Source organism: Adelges cooleyi, unplaced genomic scaffold (assembly GCF_023614345.1).
Source record: "Adelges cooleyi isolate 19-005CV unplaced genomic scaffold, UGA_ACOO_1.1 ACOO_flye_CR_arks_rails_tigmint_CR_PRNA_23, whole genome shotgun sequence".
In the NCBI taxonomy this organism is placed as follows: Eukaryota; Metazoa; Arthropoda; class Insecta; order Hemiptera; family Adelgidae; genus Adelges; species Adelges cooleyi.
Window position 1 is genome coordinate 4,113,298 of NW_026095893.1, and position 18,970 is coordinate 4,132,267.

At 28.8% G+C, this 18,970-nt stretch overlaps 1 protein-coding gene across 2 annotated transcripts in view; it reads right to left on the reverse strand.

The window, feature by feature from the left end:
* LOC126836248 (discoidin domain-containing receptor 2) overlaps positions 1-16,417 on the reverse strand; it is a 162,359-nt gene extending 145,942 nt beyond the window's left edge. For both annotated transcript variants that reach the window (XM_050569489.1, XM_050569488.1), the window contains exon 1: positions 16,192-16,417. The gene's annotated coding sequence lies outside the window, so the exon portion shown is untranslated. The remainder of the gene's footprint in view (positions 1-16,191) is intronic.
* Between the last annotated feature and the right edge of the window lie 2,553 nt (positions 16,418-18,970).

Genomic DNA, 18,970 nt, shown 5'->3' on the forward strand with positions numbered 1-18,970 from the left:
TAGGTTTTATACGCTGACTCACAAAAATGGAAGATATTTTTAAATCGATAAATACCATAAAAGTTTTCAATTATAAAAAAAAACATTTAAATTAAAAACTCACTTTGTTAATATACAATTTTAAAATGTTTTAACCACGTACTGAGACCATTATATACGAGTATCTTATAGTATTGTAACATTTACTAAAAACCAAATCGATGGGTTTATAAGTTTGAATACATTTTAAAAAGATTTCTTAACAATTTATACAAAAAAATAATCCCAGAGAAATTAAATTCAAAACACTATTCATTCCGTTAAAATACATTTTTGGAACAGTGAATAGGGTTATATTTTATGTATATATAGCTAATACAAACAGTAATCGACAGCGTTTCGAAGTTAAGCTTCTGGCCGTGCTAAAATCAACCGGTCGGGGATATGGTATTTTATTGGTTGTATTTTTTTAAATTTATTATTACAACACTGAACATTCCGATTTCAATATTATCGTTCTGCCGATTGCTTGACATAATCAAAATCAATAAATAATAATAATAATAATAATAGCAGCTTACGACTGCGGCGAGGAACTGCCCGCCTCCAATAAAACTAGTGCACTTTGGACTTTTACCTAGAAAAGACTAATACCATGCCGATCTTGTTTGTTCGTTTTTTATGTTACTTATAAAAAAGGACGCAGTGTAGTGAACAGTACAGTGTGTACGACATAGTATTCTGTAGATATTTCCGCCTTTGGCAGTTGGGCACGATTCAAAGTGTGCGGTCTGCGTGAAAACCGCCTCTGTCTGAGTGTAAACATAAAAAACAAAGCGTACAAACAAAGAGCGAAATTATTTTTTATTGATTGCACCGATACATTATAGATTTGTATACTATTATATTATATGTTTATTGCAATTTCCAAATCCTAATGCCGACCAAGACAAAACAACATGCCAGCTAGATAACACGGCGCAGGAATTGTGTCCATGACTTGGAGGAAACAACAAATATATATAGATGAAAATAATAATTCAACAAAAACAATATTGATTATTCCATATTTATTATTTTTGTTCCAAGTCTGGGGCACGTGTGTAATGATGGTGAAAATACGTTTTTAACTATCGTGCTTTGTTATTTTATCATGACAGTATTTTATTATCACGTTGAATAATAGTGTACAGTCAAAAATTGCCTATTTTTGCCTAATAAATTATAAAAAAGGTCGTACTTAATGTTTTTGGGGTCGCTTAGTTCAAAATTGAAATACATTTTAGAATTTATCCCTTACTCAGAGAGTAAAGGGGGGTAAAATATTTTGTACATTGACATATGTTTTTAGGGTCACTAATTTAAAAATAACATCAATATTTCTAGTTATCCCAATTTTCAGAGTTAAAAGAGTGGTTATGTTTTGTACAAATTATTATGTTGCATATCAATTTATATAATTTTGGGGTGCTGAATCCAATTTTGATATAAATTTTAAAATCTGCTCCTTATTTAGGGTGGTATTTTTTGAAAAACTTTTTATTCTCGCTTTATTTTTTCCTACCACTGTGTGTCACGTTGTACAAAAATATTAAAATATTAAAAATTTAAAAAAAAATACACGAGCTAACCACCGCAAACTTTTTTTTTTCTTCTTAAAGCTGAAAAGTTCAACTATAAGGTGTGTGTAGTCCGTAAAAATAATTATGAGTAACTAAAAACATAAGGTCCGTTTAATTTAAAAATACAGTAAAATTGTTTTAACTTAAAATTAATGAAAAAAAAATTGTAAAATAAAAATATCATACCAATAGTAATTATTATATTATCCTAAATAAAAGAAAAAAGCAATTGTCTGCGATTATTCAATCATGTGCTGATATGAGATCAATGGTATTTATACAAAATTTGTACAAAAGTCAACCAAGAATACATTCATTTTGTACCCTGTTTATATTATACAATAACCTTGATTCTTAGATACTATAAAATAGTATGTTATTTATTTTGGATATTTAAAAAATTGAGCGAAGATTGAATTTTGTCCAGTTAAAATTAAAAACCTGGTGCTATATTATAGTTATTATATATATTAATAGTTTGAAACTAAATATTCTTTGGTAGATTTATTTTTTTATTACGATTTTTTTCTACAAATTTAATTAGTAAAAAACTAGTTTAGGATATACTTACTGATATTCGCCGCAGCGCCATGTTATCTGGCAACGGCTGTACGACTTGAGTAAATCCGTCGAAAAAAGATCACGAATAAGACAGGATAAATGCTCCTGATGATACACAAGGCCTAACTCCATCCCCAGGCTACGGTTCTCTTATTTCCACGCTCTATGAAACGTCTTGGTCGGGCTATTTACCTCGTGTATATCGGCACGAGCTCATCCGTGACAAAGTCTCAGGGGGAGGGTGTGAAATAAGGGGATGGACGTTTTAATAAACAACTTTTTCAGTGTTATTCGGCGTCCATTTCCTCTTCTGTTCCGGTAATAATCTTACCGGTCGGGACCCCTTCGTTCTATCCAAATATTGGTATCCGCATTGAATCCCCCGTTTTCAATTACAAGTGCGCCTAATTACGTTTGCAATACTCAGTGATCCGGAAATAAAAAGAAACGCTACATTTTTAAACACTGAAAGTGTTTTAACCATAACTTTTCGGTACGAAATACTTTGGTAACACACTTATTGTCAGAGTTAAAAAAATGGTAACGCCAAGAAGGTAAGTAATAATTACAATGAGAATTCGAACAGAGATGGGCATAATGAATTTGAATAGTTGACATAATTAATATTCGAGTTATTCGAATATCAGGACTTATACAAATTATGTATATTACAAATAGAATATTCGAACTGTTCGATTACTATAATTTAAACACAACCCTACGTTTGATAAATATATCATATGGGGCGTGAAGTAATTATTGACTCTATAGTATTAGGATGACATTTATTTTTTAACCCTAATTTAGTATCTTCGTCCAATTAAATTCCTCCGACAGAAGTGTTAGGATTAAAATTATAATGCATCTGAACAAAAAACGAGAGAAAAAATGTACTAAAAAAAGGTTGATATAGAACAGATTCCATAGAGTATTTTGATGGTTTAGAGCACAAGTGTGGTGTGTGTCATTTTACAGAATGTTTATTAAGGGAATTTGTAAGTTTACATTCTAATATAATCTCTAGTGCTCATTTCATAAAACTCCATCTATAGAAATAAATATTAACTGCGTACAATGTACATATTATAACATTTGAAAATACAAAATAAATGGAGATTTTTATACATTCATTAACTCATTTTAGCCAAAAATGTTACTTGTGCACTAAACCTTTGATAAGTTCATTGGCGAGGAATAAATTTGACTGAGAACATGTTATGTTTAGAGAATTATAGTGGTAAATAGAGTAGAGAAATGTAAGTATTTGGGATCAGTTATAAAGAAAATTAAGAAACTAAAGAAGATGTTATAAGACAATAAAGGGGTCACGTCGAGCGAAATGAAAATTGTATAAATCTGCGGTGGTCAGCAATAGTATACGTGAGTTTTGAGCTTTAAATAAATGAGATGAAATAAAAATGGCAGTAGTTGAAATAAGAATGTTAATGTAAATTTGTGGAGTTACGAGTATAATAATTAGTTATGACAGATAATAAAGTGGAGTGAATACCTAAAGAAATGATGGCGGTTGGAGTTTTGTGACAAAAGAGGATTTGGTTAGAATAATGTAAAAAAGATATTTCAGATTCAATTACAAGTTATTTTTAAGCCATTGGAATCTTGTCAAATTATTTATGGGTATATTACCTATACCCAAAATGTAGCTACAAAACAATTAAAAAAAAAGTGTAACAGAATAAGTACCATATTTAAATACAAAAACGTCTGTACCGTTAATTGTTTTAAAGATATCTGATTTTAAATGCTTCCAATGAAAATATTAAAAATATTTCGCCTTAATTTTCAGAATTTTGTATTACAAACCACACTTCACAACGTTTAGCCGATATTAGATTTATCTTAACTGATCGGCAGCTGTCATTTTTATAAATTAATTAATTTCGAATTAAAATACACTTTACTTTTAATTATGATAGGAAAAACCGCAATTTCAAATAACTTAATTCAATTACATTTTTTTTTATAAAAGTAATCTTTTATTGTATACTTAAAAATAAAAATCTAACACAATTTAAATCGATTGATGCTTGAGTTTACTTTAATTATAATTTTATTAACAACGTGATTTTTCTAGTTCTTGCATACATTTTTATCGGTCATTTTTTTACAATTAAGAACTGTGGCTTACAATTAATGGTAATTTTATTTACTTTTAAAACGCAAATAATAAGTGTAAAATATTTGTCATGGCAAATTATACGTATAATTATACTTATGTTTAATATAAGTATTATATGACTTATTATGATTTATGATTTACTGTTTGTTAAGACCAAACTAAAATTCAAATTACCAAAGAAAACTCAATCTATTTGTTTAACGAGCTACTATTATCATTATAGAATTATTATCATTAAATTTTATTTACAGTGAAATTATGATAAATTGTTAAAGAAAACGTAATAATTTGCCAGTAACTGGTGTGCAACATTAAAAGTAAAACAAATTAATAAATATTGGAAATAAGTTGATAAACAATAACAAATGTTTAATAATAAATATAATTTCCACAAGTAAATATACGTTCGATTTCTCCTATAACGAATTATTACCAAACCATGAATTTACAAATTGTTACAGAAAAAAATGAAAAACTTTTGTATAAACTTATAAAATATATTATAACACTTAGCCAATACCATTACGTTATTACATCATTATAATATTTCATTATTTTAATGAATAGTAAACTCGTTGATTGCATTTGCCAACATTTTACATAGAATTACTCTATGGGCATACCGACTAAGGCCCAAGTTCAATCCAGAACAACTCGAAATGTATAAAAAAAAATTGCACCAATTTAAAAAGAATGTATACAATTATTATTCTAATTGTAAGTTGACTTAAATTATTATTATACATAAAATATTTCAACTTTGACAACTGAAACTAACATTTATTTTAAAAAAAAAACTATTTACAAATATCTGAATTTGCATAAAATAATATGTTTCTTTTGTAATTTTGATTTGTCAGAGTTTTAAACTGGGACGTTGAATAATGGTAATTTTATGAAAATTGTACTACCTAACTCCTTTGCACACCCCAATGGTGTTTGATCAATAAAACACTAATTAATATACCATCGTATCGTCATTTTCGAATAAAATAACATCATTACGCTAACAGCAATGCACAAATGTATAACACACGTTACCTACTCATAAAAATGTATATTGATTATTATTTTATAGAATAAGCCTTTAGCGCACTGACACCAATGAGATTGTGTTAAATTAGTAATTATATAATATCAATATGACTTATTGTACCTACTTATACTATAAAAGTTAAATACCGTTGTTTGTGTTTACATTTCACTTTGCTGAGAAAATATTTGTTTGGTTTTTTTTTTAAAAACTTTTACCGTTAAATCTAGAAAAAATTGTTTTTATTAACAACGTTGATATTAATATCAATAACGAGACCCGTGCATAGTACGAATATTCTTTACTTACATTAGAATATTATTTTATTGGGTTTTGTAACATAGAGCAACAACCCCTATAATCATTTGGAAATCGATTGTTCTTCCCCTCTATACAGTGTATAGTATAGTAACGTGTGGCAAAAAACAAATACTTGAAATTGTATGCACCGCAGAGAATGTGGTTTTTATTTAAAAAGGGTTACAGCCCGTCGGCCCGAAGGACTCTAGTTTTTTTATGTGGTTCGAACATATAAGTAATATACATAGAACACACGTGTGTTCAATACAAAAGAAAACTGTATTCCGCTGGACTAGCAAAATAACACCACGAAGAACACAAATCCTATTACAAAATATATTATTATAATATATATATATATAAAAAAAACAATATATTTGTTCACTTGACTACGTATAGAAGAGAAGTAGTTTTTTTATTAAAAACAATTTAGGATAAGTACAAAGTTGAACAAAATTTAATAAAATAACGCATAACAACTAAAATCATTGACAATCTATAAGTACTCATGCTGAAATCAATTCAATAACAAAATAATAAAAAAGTATTTTTTTATTCGATAATTTAAAATCAAAACTATTTTAATACCTTATATATGATAAAGTAACTCAAAAACATTTTTATTTTAACAAATATTAGAGCTGTGAGTGTTGTAAGTATACCCCAACAAAAATCGTATTTAAATTGTTTTATAATTACATATTCAAATAATGTTTCATTAATTTATTTCTTTATGTGATTAGTGGAATAGAAATGTTATTTGTGTTATTTATATTTGATGCCTTACCTAAACTTGATAAAACCTACTTTGACAATTATTTTAAATTAAAAGAATTATAGGAATTTTTATAAAATTTCATAAATTTTCAATAAAATATTTTTAACTTCGATGCGAAGCTTAGAAGGTATTAACTACCTCTATTTTGTTTCATACATTTTAACGCTAAAATTGATATTTTAGCGTTAATATTTTAGTGTTGTTTACTGAAATAAGTGAAGTAATGTGTATTTTTTGATACATTAAATAATGTATAGTTTTTTTTATCATGGAAAAAATAATCCTACAATACTATATTAGCTGCAAAATAGGGTAGCCTTGTAAGTATCATATTTCTTTGGAGATAAAACACAAAATAATAATTATGTAAATTATTAGAAGTGACAATGGAAACGTTGGAAAGTAAAAAAAAGAAAAGCCATTTGGATAAAAATGACATGTTGGAGAAGAATGGAAAATAAGTGAATGTAGTATAATATAATATTATATTGTACACCTTATTGTTGATTTAAGCGCGTTTACATTTCTTCAGAGATAGAGATAAAAAGAGGAACATCGCAATTCTCTGGGTAAAGAAAAATTGTTTAAAAAAGACCAAACAAATAATGATAAAATAAAAAGTCAGAAACAAAAATAATAAAAAATCCATTATTTTAATGACGCATTGCAGTTGGAAAAATAACGTGAGAAAGAGAAAAAGGAAACGTCATTTATCCAGATCAGTGCTACATAAAGGATAACTTTTCTTGGTGTTTTTTCTTTTAACTTGATACTTCCCGGACAGCGGAAAGTGTGGTAGTTAATTTTGAATTTTATAAATGCCAGAAGAAACAAAAAAGAGAAGTTTTTAAATTGTTTAATGAAATCTCTGTGGCGACAAAAAGGAATGGCAACATTGTTTTTTTAGTATATTATCTAATATATATATATAGAACTTCAGATAAAAAAAATTACCCAAACCATCCGGTGTATCTAAAAAAGCGGTACGAAAAATAAAAACTAATATTACACAATTCAGTTACCCGGGATTGATCGTTTTTTAATATTTATTTTATTTCTAGGCGTATTTTTAGGTTTCAGTAAAAATAGAATAAATAATGATTATTTGTCGAGACACATGGACCATATGGTATCAATCGTCTCGAGGCCCCAACGTTAGCCAGAACGTGTAAAATAAAATAGTATGAAACAAAAAACTCATAACCAAATCAATTATAAATAAATGTTTAACAATGGCCTAGGCTTTTGTTTGTCTTAGTTTAGTATTACAATGCATATAAACTCAAAATGCAATTAAGGACAGTTATTGTTTATTAAAAAAGTTGGCAATTTAAATGATTCTACAACTTACAATACAATTTACATCGATAAAATATTCATAGTATTTGGATAGGTTGAACGACATTAACATTTTCTCACAGTGAATAAACTCTTATAATTGATGAATATAATTAGACAATAAAAAACAAATTTATTTTGTTGAACACAATTACCTTCGACTATATAGGGTGATTGGTTAACTATGATCAGTCAATCTTAGAATATATTAGACATTTTTAAATGGTTCCGGCTTATACTTTATAGTTATTAATTGAACCCAATTTGATATATTTTTCAAAAAAATAACCCCGTACCCTTAAGACGTATTACAACCCTATGAACTTTAGATTTTTAAATATTAACCGGTATTTTTTTTTTTTGGCGAGTGTTTGTATTTTGAAATTTAATTAAGCCGTAAAACTTGGTATACTGGTTCAGTTGTGAGAGCTAAACAATTTTAAAATTAAGAGAAATAAAGAGAATAAATTAACCATCTTGGGATGCTATTAGGTAATACATTAAAGTGACACGCTAAGATTGCTCTCTGTTATTGACAAGAACTTTCAACTTTGATGACAGTTGCGTTTAAAAGTAATCATCATAAACGTACCAGGTAAATTCTTAGATAGGAAATATTATAATGACAACCTCTATAACAAGTGACGAGTATTTGTCTAGCCACCGCAGACTTCTATAGATATAGTGTCTTACTATACTATTTTTTATAACTATTTTAATTTCTTGTCTGTAGTTAAAAAATAGTTCAAGAGAGACATAAATATTTGTATTGATGCTTGAAAACACAAGACGAGAGTTTTTATTTATTAATTTTTGTACACATAGACAGTTGTGTTAAACAGGACGTGGCACATAAGTCGAAAATGAAAAAGGGTAAAATATCAGTTTATGTAATGAAAACCATCTTCCGTTTAAAGCTAAAACTGGTGGTTACTATTATAGATTACACCATATTAGTTTCATCTGTAGGTTTTGACGTGTAACCTATATATTATGTGCGTCGCCATTATCAGATTTATCATCCATCTTCATTTAATTTTTGGCGCCTAATACTGACACAGTACGGATACATTTCTGCAAAAACTTTTATATTTGTACTTTCCACTACTTTATTGCAGTCATTGTATAAGGTTACGTGTCATTTGTGTTATTCGGGTGACATTTAGAGGGAGCCAAACGAAGCGACGTTCTATATAAACAGTCCATAATAATAATAATAAAAGAATAGTACTTAATAACCCGGTTACAATGCGCGGCCCCACTTATAGCTGTATTATGCTCAAGCAATATAACGAGCACTTACCCAAACTGTTACTGTGTTATTATCAAAACATAGTACACCGTTAATTATTATTCGTGCATAATATTATATTGATTAATATTTTGCACGGATGCGTTTGACTTTATGGACCGCGAGCCATTAAAGCCTATGGCTATACTTACTAAAGTTAAACACCAATATTATAGTACAAGTATGTAATAACTAAGTATATCTTGCTTGTTGTACCCGAAGTGTGCACGTAAAGTATTGTTTTCATGTTAAAAACGTTATTTTCGGATAAAATATTATATTTCGACTCGTTTTTTTTCTTTTATAAAGTTCAAGACAAATACAAATATTACAGCATACTTACATTCAATTTTGATTCGAGAGGTTTTCTACTGCTAAAATATACAATGTAAAGATATTAAACAAACACTTAGTTTTTTCGGTAAACGTACTTCGATGCAAATCTTATTATTTTCAGATCGGCAATGTAAAATAATGATATAACTATAATATAATACAATAACGAAAACAGTCATAATATAGCGTTATATTTCATCGCTGATACTGCAACAGCGCGTATCTCAATTCCAAGGATTTTCAGGAGAAGCAAAATAAGTTGTTTAAATGTATAGGTTTTGATATAAGCTGTGTTATCATTTTTATGATTTACAGTGCAACTATAAGTCTGATAAAAAAACACCATTATCAAAATATTTTCGGCGGCACGTGATTTATCAATTTTGGTAATAATCTCATTTGGCCAAATTTTGAGATACGCGCTGTTGCAGTATCCGCGACGATTTGTAAACATTTTTCTAATACTATAATGTTCAAACAATATTCGTGTCGAAAACTAACAAATCGGTATACGGTAAGGCAGAACTAGAGGAAATAAGAAGACATATGTAGATTGGAGAAATTAGCTGATGAAAGGTATTAGAGTGATAAGGATGTTGATAGATAAGGGCGGAAATCCTATGAGAGGTGATAATGACAATAATGGCAATTGATAAGGAGAAATAAGGAAAATTAAGAGCAAATCAGCTAATGACATGTAAGATAATACTGACAATGATAATTAATGGGAACTAGCTGGAAACATATTCAATAATTTATATTTACAAAAGCACTTTTTGTGGTTGTTTTCATTTAAAAATATTTGCTTTATATCACTGATTAGAAAATAAATATAATTTTATCATACATTATATTTAGTTTATTGACAACTATATTATACAGTTACAATATACTGTGATGTGTTTTTATTTAGGTTAACCATTTAAAATTTTTACATATAACTAGAAGTGGTCGCGTTAAAAACTGACAGTTGAAACAAAGACAAATGTAGGAAATTCGTTAAAAGAGCATTTAGCTTAACGAGAAACAGAGAAGTTGTTATTCTCACTGTGGAACTTTTAATTAAATAAAAACCCAGCGCGTTATGTATTGTATTGAGAAAAAGAGGAAATCATGTTTAACAATAACTCAAACAAAAAGCTATAAATTATTTTTCAACTCATCTTGAGTTTGAACTGTAATGTTTTTTTAAAGCCTGCACTACACAAACTAAACATCACCAAACTTTTGAAAATATGGTGTTCTGTATAAGAACGTAATGCTGAAAACTACAATGTGTATTCCAGTTACTCGTGACCACTTACAGAAAACTTTGATTAAAATTACCTAAAAAAGTTACTTGTTTCGTTTTTTCGTTGAGAAATATATCAAAATCTTTTTAAAATTCAACTTGCAAGGTAAAGTTTTTTAAGAAAATAATATCCCAAACTCAATAACTCATATAGCCTGATAGTTAAAATAATATGTAGTATTGAAAACAAATGTTAATTTACTGATATATGTTAATCGTATTAACATGTATTCAAATATTTGTTAAACTCTTATTTTATTATTTATTTATTTTATTTATTTGTTATAGCAAAGATTGCAAATATGATGTACAAGAGTCAAACACCAGATTATGGTCGCATTGTTTGCCTACTTTCTGGTGCCACGCGCTAGTAGAATTAAAGTGTGCAGACAGAGATAATGATAATTTAGGGGGCAGGTTTTAATCCAATATTACATTGGAGTGTGTTAGACAGGGAATGCGTTTACATTATACATAAATGAAAGAGCCAGAAGAGGACGAGTAGATTACAAAACAAATAGAGGTGAGTGGATGCACACAAATACACACAGGCCCACCTTTTGATGCACCCGCATTAAACAGTATTATATGTGCGTTGGTAGTGACAAAGCGTGAAACGAGGGGTAACCAGGGTTGTGCTGGTATTTACCACTGAAGCTGCAGAAACGACGGCGGTGTAGTGTTGTGTAAATAAACTAGAAAACGAACGGTTTGGTAACGAGAAGGAACACTCACACGCGTTCCATACGTCTTAGAAGCTTACAAGTGGGATTACACCTTGTGCGTGTGTACTCTGTAATGATTGTTACACATTGAGCTTTTTAGAGCTTGACACAAACGGGGGATAATGGCGTAATGGGAAATAGTATTGTGAAAACGAGACGTGACCGAGAACGAAAATAGGGGCTTGATCCGAATAATGTTGGAACAGGACCAACACCGGCGGGCGGAGAGAGAAAAGTGGCAAAAAGGCCACGGATGTTGGGAAACACGTGTACTCGAGGTTAAAGGTACTTGCCATATTCTATGTTATTCTTATAGGTGTTTGATGACGGAAGGGCGGACACGATGATCATAATAGCAGGTCTGGTTAGAATTGAAGAATGAGCGTCTAACACCTGTATGCATTAAAAATATATATAATTGCAAGACAATCGAAAAAAATAATTTTCATAGAACAAAACGTAGTAAATGGTAGGAATAGCCAAGATAAAAAAAAAATACCTAGTGCACGTTTTTATCGAAAAAAAGGCTTGCAAAGTACATACAAATAGTTTGATGGACAACATATAAATTTACGACGAAGACAGTCGAACTCACGCGTGTAATAAGACAAAAACTCAAACTAAATATTTCAGTACAGTCAATATTATTTTATTACTACCAGACCTAATACACCCCAATTAATATAATTAAAGAAAAACACGAAAAGTACTAATTCAATAATTATTTATTATTGTTTTAATACTAACATTTTTTTTAGGGGGTGGGGGCCCTTAGGAAATTTAGAATCTGAGACATTTTTGATGCCAGACGTTTCCTGTGTAAAATGTATTTATAAGTTAAAAGAAACGGCTTTATGTACAAAAAAAAATGCTTCAAAACTAAAACAACATCTGAAAGCTTATCTAATGCGTACACTATATTATAGTAAACATCCTATCAAATTTTACTGCGTTTATTTACTTATAAATAAACACAGTAATAGTGTTATTATATAATATATAACAACATACATTTTAGTTATAGAAAGTATAAAATTGTATGCCACTCAGCTGTTTAAACAATAGCAAGCAGCATTAATTATTATAGATATATATGATTCAATGAATAAAAACAAATAGATAAAAATAATATAATAATAGTTTAACAAAATCTATTGATTTGTATAGTGTTTACCATTCAATTTTGCTAACAGCGATTAGCTCTAACGACTAACGTGTTTTTATGAGCTTAATATAGTTTAATATTTTCTGTACAAATTATTGAACGAATGGGACAACATTTCTGAACTACAGTGTCAGTATATTATTAAACATTAACTCGACAATTACTTCTCTAACCATATTTTTAACACACAATATAGTATTATGATACTATTGCAAGGTAATTCAATTATAAGCGCAAGTATATACTTGTTATGCTGAACATAAAGCGGTCCTAACTCCTAGATAGTATTTTGTAGAACTACTTGCGCCTGATCGTTTTGATCGTAAACAAAAAAAAGTCTCTTTGTATTCCACGTCACAGTCAAAATGAAATACCTCGAGCTAAGTATTATGCCCGTTAAGTTGTGCACTCCTGCAGTTGGTATTGTAGAACGCCACCATTGACAGTACATTTCCAGGATAGTAATTTTCTCAACTGTCGAGACGCGTACCAATAATATGTACAAATGCACTCAAGATAGGAAAAAAAAATTCCTTAGGGCCTAAACCAACTGCACGTTATTTTCTACTGTGACACTTTTAAAAAGACTTAAAACGTAGGTACATTAAATACGTGATCTGACTAATACTTAGGGGAACAAAAAAAAATATATAAAGTATATTATTATGGAGTATTCACTATTCCACATAAAATAGTACACAATTTAACATTATAAATCAGACATTTCTGATATATTATGTTTTATAGGGCTATAATAATCTTTACTGAATTTTTTTCAATGTTTTATCCCAAAACGTTCTAGACCGTAAAATTTGGGGTAAAATAGATACTATATCAGCATCAATATTTTAAAACTGCATGTTATAACTGAAAAAAATAATAAAAATAAAAATGAGTGGTAAACAATATACCTTAAAATTGTATAAAAAAAATTGTATTAAAAATATTTCAGATATATTTTATTTTAGGCTTTTTTTCACATTTTATTTAAAATGTATTTTTTATCTTCTTAACTATTTGAAAAAGAACGTTTTAAGGATAATTTTTCTTATGAGTACTAATTGTGAACAATTTTAACCCGAATCAAAAAGCTTCATTCAAATGATGAAAAAATGTACAATATAGCGTTGAATACCCTATCATTGTCATTACATAAAACAATGACTAAAAACAATCATTTTTAACAAAACGGTTGTAGGACTTGAGTAAACATCATTATAACATATACTTTTTTTAATAATAAGTCATCAACTAAGGGCTTTTTAGAATCTGACGATTTAATCAATCAGCTTCAATCTTAAAACTAATTGCTTTGCAAAATACCGATAACATGTTTACAATAATAAAACAAATAACATTACATTTTATTAGAGTCTACATTTAACCCACATTTAATATTTAAGTGTTCTTAAATGAAATATAATACAATATTAATTTGGGTACATTTTTTCTCCCTCTCTCTATATTCTCTTTATAGTGTTTTTATTTTTATAGTGAAATACTGATGTTTTTTTATAACTAAATTAATGCATTTATTTAACTGGCTAACCAAAAACTATATTGATTATTAACATGCTATAAGTGACCTAAGATGTTATTACTTACAACATTAAGCAACAGTTCATAAGAAATAATTTTAAGAGTTTAAAACGTTGTTTACATATTATGTTACCTAATTAAAAGTTGATAGATCAGTTATACTAAAGAATATCAATACAATTTATTTGAATCATTATTTTTTTCCATCTAATAGACGATCGATCTACATTAAACTATTATCGAGTTGGTATAATATCATTGTATGGAACATTTCCATTCGGCATCTAGTTTTAAAATTTATACTATGTATGTATTATGATTTGAATAATACGCGTTTCTTTGTAACGTTACATTATAAGCTATAACTATCTTTTCATTATGGTTTCTTCCATCGATACTTTCCAAAAACATAGATTCATCATAAAAGCCTGATTTTGAAGATACATGATTTATTCAATCTCGTTCTGTATAAGATATAAATGTAAATATATTTGAAATTAATGATAATCCATCTTAGTATACCATGACACATGCCAACTATTGGTTTTCAAAAGTTGAATGCGTCAAATAATAAAATATATTATATTTGTATAAGAAAAAAAAATTGAATTTGGACAATACGTTGAAATTAATTAGTAAAATAAAAGAAGTTAGTGAGATTACCATAGACGAATTAAGAGATAAATGTAGACCTATGACCGAAGATTTCGTGTTTAAACAAAGCAAGGACGATTGATAGAGATTCGAGAAGAAGAGAGCAAAAATAATTATCAATATTATTTTCATTGTTATTAGCTAAACTAAAGTTCTAGAAGTTGATACATTTTAGTGATATTATGCGCAGTACCAAACAATTAAAGAGGTTTAATGCAAACACTCCAAGGCTACTATATTTATTGTTAACCACAAGACATTTGTAATGATCCCAGCTGAATCCAGCATTATCCAGAAATATGTTAAGCGTGTACAGTAGGTTAATACCCCACTAATGTTTCAAAAGCCATCTCTCAACCATTTTAATAGGTTCCAAACATGTTCTAAATCTTCAATTTTTGTTCAAGTCTTCAGTTTTAAATAGTTATTGTTACCACTTCGAATATAATAAACACATTTTGTGTAACAGTTAGTAGAGCGCTTGGTAGAAAATGACCAACATAATTTTATCGTTTTAAAAACTTCTGTATCTATTACTTTTACTTATTAGAAGATTATGAATAAAGGAAAAAATAGGACATTTTTTAAAAGCAATTACTTAAAAAAACATAGAGCTTAAAATTTAAAAGTTATTTTAAAATGAGCTTGTTGATTTTACATATTAAGCAAATTTTTTTTTACCTAACATCAAAAGTCATATTAAAGAAATATACATTATTTATTATTATTATATACAATTATCATAACACAATTTTTTAAACGTTTTTATACATAATTTTCGTTGGTCAGTTCTACCTAGATTACATTTAAATGTAAAATATATATATATATATATATATAAATTATAAAACCATATAGCTGAGTTAGCGGCTATATGGATCATAAAGTACACAATTGAATATACATAACAATAATTTTTTTTTTTAAGTTGTTTCAATGTGTCCGGTTTTTTCTCCTCCGGTATTTTTATTACTAAGTCGTTATTTTTGTTATTAAGTTTTAAGCGTAACGAAAGCAAGAAGGTAAAAAAAAATTACTTCTCGAAAACAATCTTATCGTTCCAGTTTCAAGAAACGGGCGTCCCGTGCCAATACTTCCTTTAAAAACTTTTCACGTGTCCTTTTGTGTTAGCGATTTCCTTGGCGTCGTTCCAGAGCACACACCGGCTTTAGAACCCCCCCCCCCCCCCACTTTTTTTTTAAGCTTTCCCGCTTTTTTAAAACTATTTTAACGCCATTATACTGCGTATTATTAAGAGTGCACGGTAAGATCCAGGTAGTGAATATATATATATATTTCATTCTAACGCTAGCTGGTTGGTAATAGACTTTATACAGCACAGATACGATAAAAAGCGGCGTGGTACGACCGTTTAAAATTTAATTTTTACACAATATTGTTTTGTTTTTATAAAAAAAAACAAACGGTTGTTTTCTTACCTGAAAAATATGTCCGGGAACTGCGGTAGATGAACGAAATATTCGTTTACCGAACACGCGAAAATGGAACTACGATAATGGTCCGCGCCGTGCGTTCCTTAACGAATATGATCTAATGGCAACGATTAAAAAAGCGAAAATAAAAATATCGTTAAATGTTTGCAATTTTTTTTTTCGGCTGAACGGTATAAGACCCAGTGGAACCGTCGGACGCAGCGCGTGACACACGAACTGTTCGCCAGATCGCTAACGGCCGATGGCCAAAGGACCAACGTGGTCTGAGGGTGTCAAAGGCGCGTGCGCTACCCCGGTGGTTGGCAGGACTCGACAGTAAACGGATACCGCCATCTGCTAGTCTCGCTAGTATGATTACTCCTTAAACAGAGCATCCTTCCGGCCAAACACGTTCGCTAGATGGGGCGACTGTTTTCGTAGTTTGTCAGAACAAAATCTATTTCCTACGGGCAAATAAAGATGGAGCCATTGCAATGATACGACGAAAAAGAATGCGCCTGAACCTCAAAACAAGATGCTATATCTATATAAAAAAAAAAAACCAAAAACAATAGAGGTGCAACCTTAGGAACTATAGAGACCGAGAAAACAGTATTATTGCCGTTAACTTTGACTTGGTAAGTTTTAACGTTTAAGGTTACGAAATCCCACGCAATTGAAGCTGTTATGAAATCGTAAATGCTGGTCAGCCTAGTAGAAAACGCCCGAGACTTTAGACCTTTTATATCAGTTATCTTTTTTTTTTAAGTATTAAAAAATAAGAAAATATGTCTTAATAATTACATTTATACGTGCATTTTTTCCGTTGACTCCCATCCCAATTCGTTCGATCATCTTGGTCTTCTTGTGTGTTAAAAGACCATCGTTTTGGAAGAGGGCAAAAATAATCTCAGGCCGACGACTGAAGTCTGACGACTGTTGGGTCGGCGCTGTTGTAGCTGCTTGGTAAACTATTTTTTCGTTTTATTATTTGTTAGTTTTTTGTTAAACTGTTAAACTATTTACTATTTTTTCATATTTTTTAGATTGTATTTTAATTTTTTTGCAATATTTTGTTTTTCAAGATTTTTGTTAATTGTTATTACTCATTGTTAATTACCAATTTTTTTATATGTATTTTTAATTAAGTACAAATTATTTCAGTTTTCAGCAGTTTGTTTAGACAATTTATTATGTATTTTGTTTACACTCGTGAGTTCTTTTTATATAATATAATGCTTGATATTTAATTTATTATAAAAGATATTCTTTGAAACTGTTTAAATAAATGTATTTAGTATCTATTATTTGAATATTAATATATATTTATAAGTTTTTATATTTCCATATATGTTTTATGGTCAATTTGGAATAAAACTCATTTAAAATGTAATACAGAAAGTAAAGTTTGCGTGGGTGCCGTTTTGTTTAGTTCTGGTAGTTCAGCAAACAAATTATTGTATTTTTACACTTGGCTAACTTATTGCTGTACTGGCTTATACTGTGTTGGCTTTTGCCTTATGGTGTTCTTACTAAAGTAAGTAAAATCTAAAGACTGTGCTGGTTTTTATTGTTATTGGTTTTACTGGTATGGTTTTCTACTTTTTTCTTTTGCTAGTTAAAAACAAAATGTCTTTTTGAATGTGATTTCATCACTTCAGTTGTAATAATTCCTATAAACCTATGACCTCCCCATGCACACTATGCAACGACTTTTTTTTTTATTTAAATGCGATATTTTATAGTCTTTCTTTAAATAATAAAACCCAGATTGCTATCTTAAATAGAATGATATCGTCGGTTAAGTATATTTATTTTTATTTTTGCATTATTACTTCAATTGCTTGCTTAATGTTTAGCACATCCACGTAAGCACAGAGAAATCTTATACATTATATCAAATTGTATTCTTTTGATTTTCTCATGATTAAATTCACTGTGTCTGGTTGTTAGTGCAAAGTCCCTAACCGAATTTTTAATTTTAACTAAACGTCTTCTAATTAAAGCTGTTTTTATAAATATTTACTATACTAATAATTATTCATGATTATTAATTAAATTTAGTATAATTTTAAAATATCACACAGATTCGTGGAATGAACTTTTAATGTAAACGACCGGTTTCTTTCGGCAGACGGACTAACAAGTCGAATTTTGTTAACTCACTTTTGTTTTGTATACTGAACAGTGAACACGATAATAACGGTGCCAGTCAATGGAAATTATATGCTTAATGCTACACTAAATATACAATAATATATATGACTAATAAATCATTTTCATCTAGGTCGTAATACTCAGACATTTTAAATTAAATTTTACTTATAATAGTCTTACTTAGTTACTTTTTATAAAAGTAGATAGCAGCATAGTATTGTGACCTAATAATAATAATAACGAAATATTATATCTAAGGGGTTAAACTATAGTTGTTACTTATTTATCATGGTATTAATTAATACTTTCCTAAAGTTAGTTACTACGTATTAATAAATACCTAATACACATTAGAACGCATACAGGGTGATCCATTTAACGTAAGACACTGTTTTCTTTTAAATAATAATAACTAATAGGTTATTATATTTGATAAAATGTTTGTTTATGTTGTAAAAAAACTACTAAAATATAATAATATATACATATATATGAAATAGCTAAATATTTATTTTGTTAGGTATTTTCCAGATCGTTATCTACTTATGAAACTCAAATGGTAACGTATATTTAACAACTTTATAAATTAAGAATAATATACTGGCACAGTTTTAATCACTTTTCAATC